The sequence below is a fragment of the Apodemus sylvaticus genome, chromosome 20, assembly GCF_947179515.1.
Source record: "Apodemus sylvaticus chromosome 20, mApoSyl1.1, whole genome shotgun sequence".
Lineage (NCBI taxonomy): Eukaryota > Metazoa > Chordata > Mammalia > Rodentia > Muridae > Apodemus > Apodemus sylvaticus.
The window spans coordinates 38,781,355-38,799,803 of record NC_067491.1 but is presented as its reverse complement, the minus strand read 5'-3'; the positions used below and the strand labels follow the sequence as shown (position 1 = coordinate 38,799,803).

At 42.2% G+C, this 18,449-nt stretch overlaps 1 long non-coding RNA gene across 4 annotated transcripts in view; it reads left to right on the top strand.

Annotated features, from left to right (window-relative positions):
- The first annotated feature begins 3,948 nt into the window (after window positions 1–3,948).
- Window positions 3,949–18,449, top strand: part of LOC127670866 (uncharacterized) — a 31,122-nt gene continuing 16,621 nt past the window's right edge. The window contains exons 1-2 of one of the 4 annotated variants that reach the window (XR_007974626.1): window positions 3,949–4,102; window positions 15,750–15,926. This is a non-coding gene — a long non-coding RNA (uncharacterized LOC127670866). The remainder of the gene's footprint in view (window positions 4,103–15,749; window positions 15,927–18,449) is intronic. The other 3 variants (XR_007974625.1, XR_007974627.1, XR_007974624.1) reach the window with 3 other exon arrangements.

The window sequence follows — 18,449 nt, the reverse complement described above, 5'->3', positions numbered from 1 at the left end:
CTCACCGATTCTGTGTCTTTGATATGAATCAAACATCAGGAGCCACAGTGCTTAAAATACAGAAAACACATACAGGACTCTCCAGGAGTTTTTGTTTTCCCTGATGTGTTTTTCAATGGTTATGTTCAAAAAGAAATGCACCTATTTGGGTGAAGCTTGAGGAAGAGGACACTCACTGAATTTATAATGTGTTCCAAAGAAAGGCTTGCTCCAGCTTCAAAGTCACTGTTTCTAGGGTGGAAGTTGCCAATGTGAAGTTAACAATGGTTGAAACATTCTCATGCCCTTCTAGAATAGTGGTTCTCAACTTTCCCAATGCTGTGACCCTTTGGTCCCTCATGTTGTGGCAACCTCCAACCATAAAATTATTTTCACTGCTACTTCATAACTGTAATTTTGCGACTATTATGAATAGTAATATAAATATCTGATATGCAGGATATCTGTTTTGTGACCCCTAAAGGCATTGAAACTCATAGATTGAGAACAATCATCCTAGTTGGTCCATCTACTGGTGACCTATCAGTTTGCTTTAGAATGAGGGACTCAGGGATAGAGATGGCTCAGCGGCTAAGAGTACTGGCTAGTCTTCCAGATGACCCAGGTTCAATTTTGAGCATCCATATGGAAGCTTACACCTGCCTATAACTTCAGTTCCTGAAGGTTTGACACAGACATATATGCAGGCAAAACATCAATGCTACAAAATAAAAATAAACATTGAAGATACAATGCGGGAGTCCTTGACACCAGCTTTGTTGTGGCTCTTCCAATGCATCTAGACCTAAGAAATGCCCCACTGCAACATTCTTTTGTCCATGATTTAATATTCTCATTCCACACTAGAATTTTATTATGAGAAATAGAGCAGATGGCAAGAAGAACCAGTGATGAATAAGAACCAGAAGAGGACCTAACACTGGTACTTACTCGGGTTACTTACAATGCACACAGCCTACAAAATAAGGGAGAACAAAAACTCTGCAAGTATGACTTTTATGCTTCATTTATTAGTTTCATGTGGTGAATTTTATGGCCTTTAGAATGTGGACAGAGATTGAGTTTCACTTTTAAAAGGAGTACTTTGCTCCGTGGTCCAGTGCATGACCATCAGACAACAAATTAATTCTCCTCATAAATACTTAAATGTGCTTAAGCTTGCACTTCTTCCACTTTTGTTGTGTTTGACTTTTGTAACAATACCCATTTTGCCCAGTGAGTGTCTGCTGTCAGCTGGCTCTTAATGAACCTGAAAGGCATTGAGGTCCCCAGCAAGCAAGATGCTGAACAACTGAGTCTCAGTTGCGGAGGGGGGGGGGAAGAAAACAGCTCACATTGAATGTTCATTCTTTGATTCATTGTTACAGATCGGCTGTACATTTTATCAACTTAAAAATGAGAACGCCCCAAAGTTCTTAAAACTTTCTAGAAATAGTTAATATAGCATCTGTGGATCGTGGTTGTATATTAGGAAAACCCAAGAAGCGTTTCACTTCCCCAGTGCTCTGGCTACAAGCTTCTCTAATTCAATCAGAATCTTTGTGTTTAAGACCTATGTAAAAGTCTTGTATGTATATACATTCATACATTCGTGTGTGTGTGTGTATGTGTGTGTGTGTGTGTGTGTGTGTGTATACTGCCCATGCATTTTAACATCTGGTGCCCTAAATCATCACATTGACACACTGGTTTTGAAACTGGGTCTCTCAATGAACCTACAACTTGAACCATTCAGTAAGAGTGGCTGGCTGTCCCACAAGCATCAGGGCATTTCCCTGTCTTTGTCTCCCCTGTGCTAGGATATCCATATGGATTATTCTCTTGCCTAGTTTTGTGTAATCATCAGACAAGCAATCTGAGCGAATGCGTCCTTTAGATCAGGCTATAGGCAAGCCTGTAGAGCATTTTCTTAATTAGTGATTGAATGTGGAGGGGTCGAGTTGTGGTTGATTACCACCCTGGGCTGATGGTTCTGGGTTCTAAAAGAAAATAGACTGAGCAAGCCATCGGAAGCAAGGCCATAAGCAGTACCCTTCTGTAGCCTCTGAGTCAACTCCTGCCTCTAGGTTCTTGCCCAGTTGGTGTTTCTGCTTTGGCTCCAGTGGATTCTGATTCGGATATGTAAGTCCAATAAACCCTTTCCTCCCTGAGTTGCTTTTGGAGGTAGTGTTTCATCCCAGCAATAGTAATTCTAAGACAACTGTCTTGTCCCTTTTCACCTGGACTCTGGGCATCCAATCTCAAGTTCTCTTGCTTGCATAGCAAGCACTTTACTAACTAAGCCTTCTCCCCAGCCCTGTGCACTGGTGTTTTTAAACACTCAGGTATTCTAGACTGCTCATAACCTTTTGCTTAAAAGTAAAAGGCTCCATTATCACAAAATAAAAATTCATCTTATGAAATCCCATCCATGGACTTGTTAAAGAGACGTGGAAAGGGCATTGCTCAAGTTATAAACACCCATTTTTACATGTCTGCCATCACTTTAAAAAGTAGGATGGATCTTCATTTAAAGAAAATGGAAGTCCTGATAAAAATGGAAATGTTTAGTGTCTCTTGAAATTCTAGCACTCCAGGACCCTGTCAATGGCTTCTCAAAGGGACAAGGAACTTGTACAGACTTCTTTAGAAGGGGCTATAAGCTTTCCGATTTCCCACAGACCCCTCTAGTCCTTAGCCTGTTCCCTACCAGGTGGCACTCTGGATACCTGTTTTTGACTCAGTTCACAAAAGTCTGTCAAAGCTCAGGTTCCTTTGGATCTTCCATATGCCACACTGGAGACTCAAGCGTGTGCCAAGGAGCCTTTATTTGATTGGAAGGACTTAAGCCATCCTTCACCTCTAGGTTATTGAAAAGGTGAGCAGGTTTGTCGTCTCATTCTCCGCCAGTCCACTTTCCCCACCCCAGAGGGTGTGTTCTGTTCTTTTGCTTTAAAAATGAAGACAAAGCCCTACTATACATCTATTCTCCTAAGACTCCAGTTCCTGAAGGCTGAGTGCCAGCTCCCTGATTTGTTTTCCCGTCCAGAGCTGTGCAGACAGAGAAAGCCAGCAGTGCAAGGCCATTTTGCTTTTGACCTTCATAAAGCTGACTGCACAGCCAGTCAACAGTGGAGCTGAAAATAGAACCCAGGACTTTCAAATCATTGTTCTGCTTGCTGGGCTGTGTTTCCTCCCATAAGAACCTGGTTAAGCAACGTCCTGTTTTGCAAAAGCAGAAGTCACAATACACATATGAGAAACTGGACTGGACACAAGGAACACAAGGCCCCACCCTTAGGAACGACGGCTCCGTAGCCAGAAGGAGGAGTGTGATTTGTTTCTAGTCCTGCAGGTTTGGGTTGGAAGCAGGCTCACAGCTGGTCAAATCATTGACTGTGCAATATGTGGTGTTTTAGGAATTTTCAGAGTGCCAAGTGTCAGGTGTTTGCCTGATGGCACACCAAAAACACATTTATGCAAGTGACATAACAGTATACTAAGGTGGCCAAGGCTTGAGATCACCGTGTTTGTGTTTGTGCCATGGGAGAGACCCAGACACCTGGTAGCAGATCATTCTTTTAGGGTATTGCTGTGGCCTATAGAGGGCAGATTGACACAGCAGAGATGCCCCTAGGTACTGTGGTCAGCCTGGACTTGGAGGCTGAAGCAAGAGGACCTTGTGATCAAGACCAGGCAGTTCCTGTTTATTGCCTAGAACTGCCTTAAGAGAGAAAAATGGGGGTGGGGTGGGGCCGACAAACGTCTATAGGAATTGTCAAAAATCAATCAGTCAATCAATCAGGGAATTTTATTTGGAAGCAGACATCCGAATTACAGTCTAAAACACGGATATACAGGTGGTCACTTGCAGGTCCAGAGAACAAAGGAAAGCCTGGGGTTTTTAGCAAGCAGAGAAATCTACACAGGAACATACATGATCATATTCACTGCTTGTGGGAATGGCAAGCTCTGGTTGATGGGTGGGGCAGTGTGTAAAGCTAGTTGGAAGGTTGTACTTGGCAGATACGCTGTTAGCTACTAAATACATCAAGTCTTGAACATGCCCAGGGTGTTCCTTTGGACTGTTTCTGGAAGATTGTATCTGGAGCAGACATGCATGGTATGATTTCCCTTCCTTGCCTCCAGCCCACCCCCCTCCACCTTAGTGGGGTGTGGTAGGAATTCTTACAGAAGGTTGGGGGGTGGTTTACGTTTCCTGATGTTCCTACAAATTGCTCAGTCCTCTGTGTTCCATGCTAGCCTATGTAGAAGGTTTGCTCGTCTTTCAGAGATCTTCGCTGTGCTCTTGGAGAGCAGAGCCTTAAGATTCTGGCTTTTTGCCCGTCCAGCTCACGGCCCCTCCTCAGAACATAGCAGAGTGGATTCCAGGACCCAGAACTAGCTGTAGTATGTGAGCCCTGGCTCTCCATCTCAGACCTGACAGACTTGAATCGAATGGCTTTGTATCTTTGTGTCTATTTGTTAGTCCGTAAGTCAGGCACGGCAACAACGGGCAAGACCTCTGAGTCATTATGAAATTGAAATGAGTTGTTACTCATGAATTGCTTCAAAAGATTCTAGACACAGATAATAGATTTAGTTGTAGGCAATCAATAAACTACCTAGGAATGGAAAACGAATGTAGTTAGTCATGTGGAATAGGCTGAACACATCATGGGACCCTCCTTCCTTCCCTCCTTCCCTCCCTCCTTCCCTCCCTCCTTCCCTCCCTCCTTCCTTCCCTCCTTCTCTCTTTCCTTGGAGAAGCCTGCTTTATTTATACTCCAAAAGTGAGCCCTTGAGATCTCAATCCTAATTGCTCCATACTACAGCTAGGGCAACTGAGGCACTGAAGTTAGGTAATTTATTTATGTTTACACACCAGGCACATGACAGGAAGGAAGGACAGGGCACTGTATGTACCGCTGTCACAGTTTTGCCATCACTGTGCCAATTAGGTATTTATTTCCTAGGAAAAACCATGTAGGAAGCTGTGATGCTCTTCCCATGCTTAGATAGAATCATTTACAGGCACTTTGGAAGCAGCAAAAAAATGTAAAAGTACCCATAGGCAGTGATGACAATGACTAATAAACACATGACGACTCTTACTGCAGCCTCACTTAGCATATCAAATGGTGTTAAAAATAATAATTAGCCTTGGGAACCCAGAACAAGAACACCCAGTCATTTTGACACACCTCAATGCAATTTGATATGTGTGTGTCACCTACACACAGCGGCAGCTGTTCAAGAAATGAACAAAAGACTGTGTGGAAAATGGAAGCACCAGGAGCTTCTGCTTTCTTTGTTAAAACATGGGAAATGGGCTCTGTGTGTGTGTGTGTGTGTGTGTGTGTGTGTGTGTAATCATTTCCCTGAATCTGTACATGTGTGCATACATACATATATATTTTACAGATTTTTACATGCCCTTCAATAGCTTACCCAGCCATAACTATAAATAGAAATGGTGAGTGTACAGAGCCATATTGGGGCAGTCTTGCACTTGGTCAGAGTTTGACTTTGGTCAAGGTTAACTTCTCCCAGAATGCCAGGATCCTGCTCCACCTAGGGTGGAGTGCACGTAGTAAAGGTCAAGCTCATTGTTCCTCCGTGTATAGGGATTCCTGAATTAAACAGGTGACCCACCCAGCTGCCGGAGCAGTCAAGACGAAGACCTCCAAGAGAAGCTAGACAACTTCCACCGGAACTCAGCCTGGAGTCTGGGGGGAGGGTTTGCCCAAACTGTTAAAAGGTCCGGCGCCATTAAAGTTTACGGCTTTGATCAGTGAACATTGACTTAGCCGTACTTTCTTTTCGCCGCTCTTCCCTATGACCCCAAAATTCTCTCAACAGGTAACCCAGTTTACATGTAGCTGCTGGCCGGCTACAGGTGAGTGCCTTATTTTTCTTTCCACTTCTCAAACTTCAGTTGCTGTAACCTAATGCCATAGAAAGTAAATCAAACCTGAGGCTGGGAGATGGAGAATCTGGCCCTTGCTTCTTCACCAAGTATATCTATGGAGGAGGTATGGGGAATTTCTCAATCTATCAGGGCCACCAATGTTTCAGTCTGAAAACATTGCCATAGTTTGTCACTACCTATACAAATCCCAATAACTTGTATGTCCTTCCTGAGGGATTTTTATAATGATAAAGAACATATTTCTGGCACGGGAGGGGAAACATAGATCTCAAATTCTGAATCCAGACCTTTGTAGTTTAAAATGTACATTAAATTTAGTAGATTCTTCTTCTTCTTCTTTTTTTTTTTTTAAATTTCCCTCCATCCTCCTGGTCGGATTTATCCCTGTAGATTGGATTGAAAGTGTACCTTCAAAGAAATGCCCATGTCAAAACCCAGAGAAATACAAGACCCAACCAGTAGCCGCAGCAGTTGTATAAACCAAAGCAACCCCAGTGGTGCTGGATGTTTGGAAAGGTGGGGCTGGGAATCTAGAAGTATAAGTACCTCCCCGCTTAATTTCTTCCCTGCTCAGGCCCCTTCCCGTGAATAAATTCTGTTTTATCTGTAGAAATTCTGACCCCTGTGTTTTCCCTTGCCAATGAGGACAGCACGGCACGAGTAATAAAATACTTCCAACAATGAAAACATCCTCGTATTTGGTTCAACACCATCAGCACCTACCCTATGATGAGCCTTGTAGAGCCAAGCCCCTCCTCCACCATTATCTGAGAATAACAAGGGGTTCCTCTTTACTTAAGTGAGAAAACATGCTCTGTGGCTCAGGCAAGGATGAGGAGAAGAAACACTCATGGGCACAGTTTCCTCTTTGCAATGTCTGAAACCGAGGGAGTGCCAGCAATTTTAAAGATACTAGTAAGAAGGAGATAGTTCTTACAAAGGTAGTCTGTGATAGAAGTCAAATCTGCCGCCTAAATAATGCCTTAGTTCTTTAGATGTGTATAAGACAGACCATATCACTTTCTGGGTACCAATTCCTCTATGACTGCTGTTCACTAGATATGTGAAGTCCACGTGCTCTGGAGCTCTAAATGGGACCCAGAATCTCAGGATGGTGTATGAATTCATCTCAGGCCTTCCTAATTGGGATATGTTTCACACACCGTTACTGAGAAAACCATCTGTTAAGATTCGGCTCATAGATCATCTTTCCTTGGGATCCTTGGATACTGTAATGGCTAGTTTTATTGTATCAGCCTGACACAAGTTAGAGTCATCAGAGAGGTAGGATCCTCAGTTGAGCAAATGCCTCCATGAGAACCAGCTGTAAGGCATTTTCTTAATTAGTGATGAAGGGGGAGGGGGAGGGCCTAGCCCATTGTGGGTGGTGCCATCCCTGGGCTGGTGATCCTCGGTTCTACAAGAAAGCAAACTGAGCCAGCCAGGGGAATCAAGCCAGTAAACTGCATCCTTTCATGGCCTCTGCACCAGCTCCTGCCTCCAGGTTCCAGACCCTGCTTGAATGCCTGTCCTGATTCCCTCTAGTGATGGGCAATGATCTAGAAGTATAAGCCATATATCGCCCTCCCCTACCTAATTGCTCTTTGGTCTTGGAGTTTCCTTGCAGCAATAGAAACCCCAAGACCTTATTAATCAGGACAGGAACCTCTTCTTTAGGATCCCAGAGAGTCCCTCTAAACCTTGTAAATACCAGTTTAACAAAACGATTCAAGCAGTGCACAGGCCCTGCTCTGAGATTTTTATTCCCTTTGTCTTAGTTGGGGTGGGTGTCTATGCTTAGAGTGCCTGACAGGCTCTACTGTGCAGCTAATGCTGAGAGCCACTGCTTACTGTAAACCTGACAGCATGGAGTTCCAAAAGCTTAATGTTCTTCTTCCCTGAGATTGAGTTTCTTTGGAACTGGAATTACTTTGTGTAGATTTAAAAGAACCAAGTACTAGAAGGCATTCAGTAAGTAGCTTATGAATAATGAATGAATGACCCAATGAATAACACCTATACATCCTCGCTCCCCGCTCACTGATGCTTAAAAGCTCCTTTGTAGTCACAGAGTCGTTTGGGGTTAGAAATTATGGAAAAAATATCAGAATCAGTGTGGCTTTCTGGTGTTTGGAGAGAAAAGATAGAGTCAAAAAGAAATGTCTATGAAACCGAATAAATTATGGCCTTTAAGAAAAACTTGAGAAATTTTGAATTAATTAAGAGAATGTGCTGGGGGAAAAATAAATACATGAAATTTACCCCAGCAGGAATTTTAAAAGAAAGGCTAATCCTAACATATTCTGCAGCTGGAGATGGGGAGAAAGAAAAGGCCCTAAATGTGGGACATTGGCTCAAAGGGGTACCAGAGCCCAGAAGACACCTAAAATCCCCTTAAGACCTATAGTCAGAGCCTGCAGGTCAGCTAACCTGGAGAAGAATCGCGCGTGGGAGTCCAGCATGGACATTTTGCTACACAGCTGTGATCTATCTGCTCTGAGTCTTTGCTTGGGTGATCATGATACAATCTGAGTGATTTATGAATGTTTCCTACTTAGTAGCCTGGTGAAGTGGACTCCCTTCCCCCTAGTTTCACCCTGCAAAGGAGTTGAATGTGTGCTTTGAATCATTTGCCTTGACGCTTATAGAGCACAGTTCACTCAAACAAAGGTTCCCATATTGTTCGTCTGCTGTGACTGGTCAGCTTGTAGTAGCTGTGCCGGGACCCTTGATGCCAAACACATCCAATCTGCTGGCCTTTCTCCCGCCACAGTCATAGTTCCTGTCTATGGATGACTACAGTCATCTCTGGTGAATGTGTGACATGCCGGGAATAAGTAGGCAAATGAGAAATGTCTTGAGGTCCTTGAACTCAGGGCTCAGCTTAATTTGAGTTCAAATCTTGACTCTTGTTTGCCAAAGGAAGGGTTTAACATCAATTGTTTGTCTTCCTTACTCATGATTGGAACAAGTAGTAGAACCTTCTTAGACTGTTTCTATGATCCAGTATGTTGAGTTCAACACACCTATGTAAAAAAGCATACAGTAAGGAGTTTTACTTTCCTCTGTCTTTAGCCCTTTATAAAAAGCCAGAACTTCATCATGAACACCCTGTGCCATGTGGAGACTTAACTATCTGACCTTCTGTAGATGTTATATCGTTTCTGGCTTTGTGATGGAAAAAAAAATACAACCCATCTCTCTCAGTCTGTATCTTCTGATGGCAAGAGCAGACTAGCAGTTTCTGACTCACACGAGAGAAGGTGACTGTGATGTTTATAACTGACCTTATACAGGAGTTCAGTTTTGCAACCCTCACCTCATTTTTAAAAGAGAGCCGTGTGTTGTGAGAACGGCTGCAGAGGAGGCGAGAGCGGTGAGCTAGGCCTGACCTCGGCATATTTGGTTATCCAGACTGGTCCTCTTTTTCCCTCTGTGAAAGTGAGCTAGAGGCGTGTCACATCCACAGTCAGACCTTGTCTTAAGTATCTCTGTCTAGTCCTAACCAGCTTATAAACAAGTAAGTTGGCTTGCCTGAATTTATCAAAGGTGCCGTGGTCATGGTGTCTCTTCCCAGCAATGGAACAACGACTAAGACAAAACTCTACATAATGGTTGTGTCTCTCTGCACTGCAAGAAACTCATTCAAGTAAGACCCTGAAGCCCAAATGACATTACTCTCAAGGCAAATCTACTTCTGGTCATGAACACCTGTGTTGTGTAAAGTCTCCATCTGATTCTAATGGAGAGCCTAAAAGGGACAATACTCTACATGGCATGGCATTGACACCCTCTACATTGTTAATGTGTATCACTAGGACAAAATATGTGTGATACACAGGTGAAAACAGATTTCTTTTGGGCTCATAGTATAGGAGGTTTTAGTCCAAAGTCACTAGGCTTCATGGGCCATGGTAAGAAAGAACACGCAGCAAGAAACATGTATGGAAGTGAAGCTGCTTTCTTCATGGTTGACAGGAAGCAGAGAGACCATAGGGGCCAGAGACAAGATGCATCCTTCAATGCAATATCGCACAGACCCTCCTCCTCCAGGTACACCCTGCATCTTGAATCTCCATCTTGAAGTGGTGCATTCAGGTTATAACTCCACCAATCATCAAGTCATCAATGGAGTCAGAGCCCTTATGATCCAATCACTTATAGAAGTCCACATCAAACAAAAATGGAGCCTTCCAGAAACATGCATATGTGTGTGTGTATGTATGTGTATATGTATATGTATGTGTATGTGTGTGTATATATGTGTATGTATATGTGTATATGTATATATATATGATGTATATGATGTATATGATGTATGTGTATGTATGTGTATGTTGATGTATATGTTGATGTATGATGATGTATATGTATATGATATATATGTATATGTATATGATGTATATGACATATATGTATATGTATATGTATATGTACATACACACACATACACAGATCTTTCACAGGTTTCACAGGAGAACTGGTTTTTCTGTTCTTTCTCTCCTTTACATCTATGATATGATTACTATAATGACTGGTTTCCATTACCCATTTACTCCAGTAAAACATCTCACTACATAAATGCACCTGGTCCAATTTCCCTCTAACTCTTACTCATTCATCTTACCCATAGGAATCAGATCTTTGCTAATGCCTGTTAAGAAAAGGGTGTCACCTTACACCAGTCAGAATGGCTAAGATTAAAAATTCAGGAGACAGCAGGTGTTGGGGAGGATGTGGAGAAAGAGGAACACTCCTCCACTGCTGGGGTTGCAAATTGGTACAACCACTCTGGAAATCAGTCTGGTGGTTCCTCTGAAAACTGGGCACCTCACTTCCAGAAGATCCTGCTATACCACTCCTGGGCATATACCCAGAAGATTCCCCAGCATGTAATAAGGATACATGTTCCATTTGTTCATAGCAGCCCTATTTATAATTGCCAGAAGTTGGAAAGAACCCAGGTATCCCTCAACAGAAGAGTGGATGCAAAAAATGTGGTATATATACACAATGGAGTGAGTACTATTCAGCCATTAGAAACAATGAATTCATGAAATTCTTAGGCAAATGGATGGAGCTGGAGAACATCATACTAAGTAAGGTAACCCAGACTCAAAAGATGAATCATGGTATGCACTCACTAATAAGTGGATACTAACCTAGAAAACTGCAATACTCAAAACATAATCCACACATCAAATGAGGTACAAGAAGAACAGAGGAGTGGCCCCTTGTTCTGGAAAGACTCAGTGAAGCAGTATAGGGCAAAACCAGAACAGGGAAGTGGGAAGGGGTGGGAGGGAGGACAGGGGGAGGGAAGGGGGCTGATGGGACTTTCGAGGAGTGGGAGCCTAGAAAAGGGGAAATCATTTGAAATGTAAATAAAAAGTATATCGAATAAAAAAAAAGAAAAGGGTGTCAGCTTCCTGTTGGACATTATTTTCTTTTCCGGTCTAAAGGCTCCCTATGGATGACACCAGTTCATCATTACCTTGTGATCTTTTCTTGGAAAGGAAAATTGCTTATTAGTATTGTATGACCCCCTGCCCCAAAACTAAGAGCACATACCCAGACAACTGGGTAAGGGGAGAAATGCTTATTGGTTAAGGTTACTATAACAAAATACCTTGGACTGGGTGTTTTAAATCACAAGTCCCTGTATATTATAGTTCTAGAGCAGCGTGCTAGCATGACCGGTTTCTTGGTGAGAGCTCTCTGTCTAGTTTTGTCCTCACCTTTTCTCCATAGGTACAGAGTGAAAGACGAGGGAACAGTGAGTAGAGAAGGAGGGGAGAGGAACAGGTGGAGGGGAGGGGCTTTTCTGTTTTTCAGAACAAGGGCATTAATATGAGTCCCATTAATCCCCTTCCCTACTAACCTCATCTGAACCTAATTATCCCCCACAGACCGTACCTTCAGCTACCATCATATCTGGATTTGAAGACTTTGACACATGAGTTTGAAGGGAACACATAGAGTCCATAACATTGCAAAACATGTAAGGCTTAGTACAGTCTTCTATATCCCCTGTGTTAAACCAGTCATAACCAGTCATTTCATTTCTTCTTTTTTGGCATTTACCACCAGTGTTTCCTGTAGGTCTTATGCCTTTTTTATAACTAAGAAACCTGAGGTTTAGAGGAGTTAGTAAGTAACCCAAGGTCTTGTAGTTGTGTGGTTGCAGTGTTTGTGCTCTGCTATTGTGAAGATTCCCTTACATAAATCTGTTTTAAAATAATTTTTATATTATGTTCATATCATCATTACTCTCTCTTTTTCTTTCCTTCAAATCTTCTCATGTATCCCCAATTTTCTCTTGTTCAAGTTCATGGTCTCTTTTTCTTATTCTCTCTCTCTCTCTCTCTCTCTCTCTCTCTCACACACACACACACACACACACACCTGTATATACATGTGGATATATATTCCTAAATACACACATAAACCTTATTTTACATTTATGTTTTGTTACTCATAAGTTTATGTTTTAGGACTGACTAAATAGTATTGGATAATCAATTAGTATGTTTTTCCCCCTGGGGAAGACTATTTTTACTACTCTTGGCATTTTGTAGTTGCCTGTGGTTCTCTGTCCAGGGTGGGGGCCTCTTGAGCTCTTTACATGTCACAGGTCTATGATGTCATCGTTTTTCAGCTCATGTTCAGCCTGCCACTTTGGTGAGATTTTTAATGGGTGTAGCTTCTGACACCCATTGATTTACCATTTAATTAATCTACATTAATCTACACCATTTAATGGGTGTAGCTTCTGGAGACACAAACTATACCACAAATGTCTTGTTCCTCTGACTCTTGAATCATTCCCACTCATGCTTCCAAAATGACCCCCAAGCCTTAGGTGTAGGACTTGTGTCATGGATGTGTCACTGGGATAGAGCTCTACAATTCTCTATTTTAATGTGTTGTGGTTTTCTTTAATGTTCTCTGTCTATTGCAAAGAGAAGTTTCCTTGATGAGGAGTGAGAACTACCCTACCTATGGGTATAAGTATGCAGATTTAGAATGTAGTTGGAGAATATGCTGGTTTAGTGAAGTAGTGGCTGTAAGTTCTTCTCCAAGACCCATGAGTTCACTAGCCCTGGGGAGCTGACTACATTTCCAGAACCAGGCATGATTTCCCTATTGTTGAGCTAGCCTTAAGTCCCATTAGAGAGTGGTTGGTAACCTTGAAGGGACACATGCCACTACTGTGCCTTTGGGGTTATTGTGTCATGTTAGTAACTGTGGTTCCTAGGCGTCATAGCTTGCTAGGGCTGTTGGTTGCTACCATATCTTGCATGGGGTCCTCTGGTGCCATGAAACTAAGACTAATAGTTCTGTTGGTGGCACCCACTATTACTACATCTCAAATCATGTCTGCTTCTACATTTCTGCTTGGAAAATGGACTCAAAACCTTTTTGACATAGGGGCTCTGTGACAATAACATTTCTTCTCAGGATGGAAACTTTTAGGTCAGATCCCAACTCCTGGGCTTCTGTACCATGTGTTTGAAGTACACGGTATCTTCAGCAATAGAGACTTGCCTTCCAGATTTCTAGGATTTCTTAAGTATTTCTCTAGTGGTTGAAGAAAATGTTCTTCTAAGAATTAGAGAAACTGTTAATGGCAAGTTTGTCCAAATGGGATATTCTACTCTTGAAAGCCTCAAGGAGAGATTCCCACAATGCCTTTGAAAATAATGAGATGTTTCCTACCCCTATGTCAAGAAGGCTTTGAGTCCATTTTCCAATCAGAAATGTAGAAGTCAGACATGGTTTACAATTTAGTAACAATGGATGTCACTGGCTGAACTATCAGTCTTAGTCTGAAACATATATTGCATAAGTAATATCTCATTTACCTAGACAAGGCTCCCCTGCAAGATGAATACTACTTGCGTATATGTATACATGTGAACTGATCTTTAAGGGGTGTGAACTAGGTAAGTCACATGTATTGGGGAGATGAGAGTCTTGGATTATGTGAATCAAGCAAATAGCTAGACAGTGCATTTGTACTTCAGGACAGAATAATATTTTGGAACTCTCAGCCTCTCTTCCCATTGGGTGAGGACTTGAACACAACAGCTAGAAGAACTCATGAGAACCAGCAGTGCAAATACAGAATGACCATAAGTGGCAAACACAGTTACAGAGAAAGCCAACACTGTTCCCATTGAACTCAGAGCCACTAAAAACAGAAACTAAAGACAAGGAGGCAGAGGGAAAGTCCCTTCTGCAAATGAGGTCATTTCGACAGTGCAATGTTCTCAGTAATCCATGAAGGGAGCTGAGCAGATCTCAGAAACAGGATAAGAAGCACCCTCGTGACAAATCCCTTCCCTAGTGACATTTCCCTGAAACATCACTTATTGTTTAGTTTAATAGATGCCAAGATAATAAGGAATTATAAAATCCACCAAGCTGGATTGATGGGAAGATAAGAATTACCAACAGTGATTTGGTTTCAGCTGATTGATGCATGAGAAAGCCAAACCAAGCACATTAATTATCATTAAGGGAGTATATGTAAATACTGACCTTGGATTTTACCACAAGGTTCAAGCAAGCCTGGCCTGGTCCATGTCTGTTTGCCACCAATGGTTTGACTCATGTATGTATGTATGTATGTATGTATGTATTTATGTATTTATGTATTTATGTATGTATATATTTAATGACTTCCACTGCTTATTGAAAGCTAACAATGACAGCAGATCTTTTTCTGGGAACCTAGAAAGTTTAAATTGTATAATGACTTGATGTCAGCGGACTTGAGAGATAGGGTCAGAGATGGGAAATGAATCAGAGTTAGCAAGACTCTGTCCACTCATGTTGCAGCTGCGTGGGATGAAGAGCAGCCAAAACACTCCCTGGAGTCCCATAGAATGGACCAAGTTTGTGACTTTTCAAGACCGTATTGAAGTCGCAATCCTCAGAGTGATGGTGTTTGCAGTTTGGGGGTAATTAAGTTTACATGAGGTTATGAGAATAACCTTTGTATGGTAATATTATTGTCCTTAAAGGAAGAGAGTGACCAGGTCCTCCTCTTATTTTCCTATGCCCCCTCCTCCACACAGAGCTACAGCAAGACAGTGGCTGCACGGGAAAGCCTAGTTCCAAAACTGTGAAAAATAAATCTATGTTGATAAAGCCTCAGCATTTGTGGTAATTTATTATAGAAAGCCTGAGATAAAGAAGATAAAGTAGCCTTAAGTGTTTACTAGCATGAATTAGGCAGGTTCCTTAGAGGAAAGGGATCTATAAAGTAAGTGTGTGTGTGTGTGTGTGTGTGTGTGTGTGTGTGTGTGCGTAGGAGTAATTTATTAAGTTGGTTTATATGGTAGGATTTGGGTAATCAAACAATGGCCATCCGCTTGCCAGAGAAACACCTTACGCTGCTGAGTCCACAAAGCTGCCGACCACAGCTGCCCCACTGCAATGGCGAAAGCTGGAGAGTTGCTGCTGTGCAGTTAGCATTGGAATCCTGAAGGACCTGGAGTCTGCTGTCAGTGGGAAATGGCAATCTCAATAGAAGTTCTTGTTGAGAGAAGAGAAAAGGGAGTCAGGTGCTCACTGAGTCTTTATATGTTGAAGATGTCCATCTGACGTCTTTATTCTTGGGTCACCTCTTAGAAGTTGCCCACGTTGCTGGCAGTTCTTTCTTCCTCACTTAATTCTCTTTTGAAATGCCCTCAAAGACATCTCTAGAGGTGTGCTCTCTTAGCAATTCTAAATCCCCTCAAACTGATCATCAAAGACTCCCAAGACACAGCCCATTCCCATTTGGCCACTGGTACTCCCTTAACGTTCTCAAAATTGCTGTCTGTCTTAGTCGGGGTTTCCATTGCTGTGAAGAGACACCATGACCAAGGCAACTCTTATAAACGACAGGATTTAATTGTGGCTGGATTACTGGATCTGAGGTTTAGTTCATTATCATCATGGCGGGAAGAATGGCAGCATCCAGGAGGTGTGGCAAACAGAAGGCAAACAGAAGACTGACTTCCAGGTACGTAGGAGGAGTTTCTCAAAGCTCGCCCCCACAGTGACACACTTCCTCCAACAAGGGCACACCTACTCCAACAAGGACGACATTTAATTGGGGCTGGCTTACTGGTTCTGAGGTTCAGTCCTTTATCATCATAGTAGGAAGCAGTGCAGTATCCAGGCAGGCATGGTCCTGGAGAAGCTGTGGATTCCACATCTTGTTCTGAAGGCAAACAGGAGAAGACTGACTTCTTAAAGCTCACCCCTTACCTCCTAATAGTGCCATTCCCTGGGCCAAGTGTATTTAAACAACCGCACTAATTTGGAAATATTATCTCCAACTCCCAAGTGAGTCCTAATGCATAAAATAAGCATTTCAGAAGATAATTAAAAAAAAATTAAACTTTCAAGTGTTTATCAAGCACCTACAAAATAGGCCGTTAAAGCATGAGTTTTGGAGGGAGGAACTGATCAAAGCAAAGGCAGGGCAATCAAAGCAATCAAAGCAATGCACACAGTCTGCACCAAATGCTAAGAGCCAGAAACTTACAGTGAAATCACTGACAGCAGAGTCCTACCATGCCATCAACAGTGGTAGACATCAGTTCAGTCTAGTGCAGAAGGCATGGGAGAGGCCATGAGAATGAACCATGCCTTAGAAGGTGTAGGGGGGGGCTTCTTAATAAGGGTGACATCAAAGTGTAGAAAAGGGGCATCCCTGGGATGCAGAGGAGCTGGCATGGATAGGAACAGAAAGCTGGGAATGGGTATGTTTGAATAGGGGTGAATTGTCTGGTTTGGTGTAGTATATATGATAGTAATCCAGCCCAGTTGGAGTTTTCTCATATAAATGGCTCCATCCACTCAGAGGAAGGTGACATGGAAAATAGACAATAAATAAATATACAGTAATAAAGACCCCTATTTCTCAAAAGACTACTGAAGATTATCTTATAACCTTAGGACAGACATGTTGGGTATATTAATAGGGCAATTGGGATAAATTTTGGGCCACATGTCTCAAGCCAATCTTGATTTTATAAGCCTATACTGTTATTCTGTGTCCTAGAATACTTATATGTGTTCAAAACTATTGGACTTGGAACTGGCTGGTCTGGGAAACTCTTGAGTATAAACGTATCTTCAGCACTGCCCTACTTTAGGGCTGCCAAGTTAAGACCAAGATTGGCTAAATACATACCCATGATCTGGTTGGTTGCTGGAGAGAACTGAACCCCTATGTGAGCAGACATGCTCACTGCAGCACATGTGACAAACTGCCCAGATTCCTTCTGAGAGTCATGCCAGCCAGCTGTAGGTATGTGATGAACATGAATCTTTCAGTTGTCAGTCACCTCAGAGTGGCCTTTGTGCAGACATCTGGCTTGCTCCGTCAAAGCCTTCTAGACAGCCCGATGAAGGAACTGAGAGAGAACAGGAACAGCCAACAAATTTGGTCTTAAGAATCAGTTCTCACTCCTTCCTGCCTTGGTTTGATCATGTTTTTATGCTGTTACGGCTTAACATCTCAATCAGCCCAATCCTGTTTTATTTTTGCAAGGACCCATTCCTACTAGACAGCTTCCATTTCAAATGCAGTTTGTTATGGGAAATCTGAGATCATCTTTGGGAATAGGGATGAGTCAGAAAGGATTTCCAGGAACACTATAGAACCAGGAAATAAAAGGACTCTCAGACAACGAGGTGACCAGCAGGTGTTTGAAGATGAAGATGTTTGGAGAAGGAAGGGTGCATGAAAGATCAGGATGCATCAGCTTGTTGTTCTCTTAACGAGCATCCAAAGACAGTTACCAGGGTCCGAGTGCTGGGATGGATGCAGGACTGTGCAGATACAAAGGCACATCCTTGGTCACAGGGAATTAAAGACCAGCTCTGTACACCAAGAGAAAGGAAACTTTCTTGAAGGTGGAATGTTCTGGCGAACACTGCTTTTCAAATATCAGTCTATGCCTAATCGTGGCTAGTGTACCTTGAAAAGCCTAGATCTTCCAAAACAAACAAGCAAAAACAGAAAATGAAGGCAGAAGAAGGAGAAAGAAGAAGAAATGTAGAGAAAGGGGTAGAAAGAGGAGAAGAGAGGCAGAATGTGGCACACATGCCTGAGTATAGACATGTATGTGTGCATCTACATGTGCTTGTGCAAGTGTATATACTTTAGGTCTATGTGTGTGTGTATGTATGCATGTCTATATATGTACATGGGTAAGTTTATATATTCTTCTGTGTATGGGTATTTATGTATGCATGTGTGGTTTGCATGTTCTTGGTTATGAGTAAATGTATGTGTAGATTCTTGTTTGTTTATGTTTGTATGTGTGAACAAGCGGGTGTGAATGTATGTGTGTGCTTGTGTGTATAAACATTTGTTATGTGTATACATAAATGCATGTGTAGATTTATATGTGTTTATGTGTGTGTGCATGGGTTTGAGATCTTGTTCATGTATATATACAAATATGTATTTGTGTAAGTGCATATGTATGCACATGTATATGTTTTCACACATGTATATGTGTATCCATGA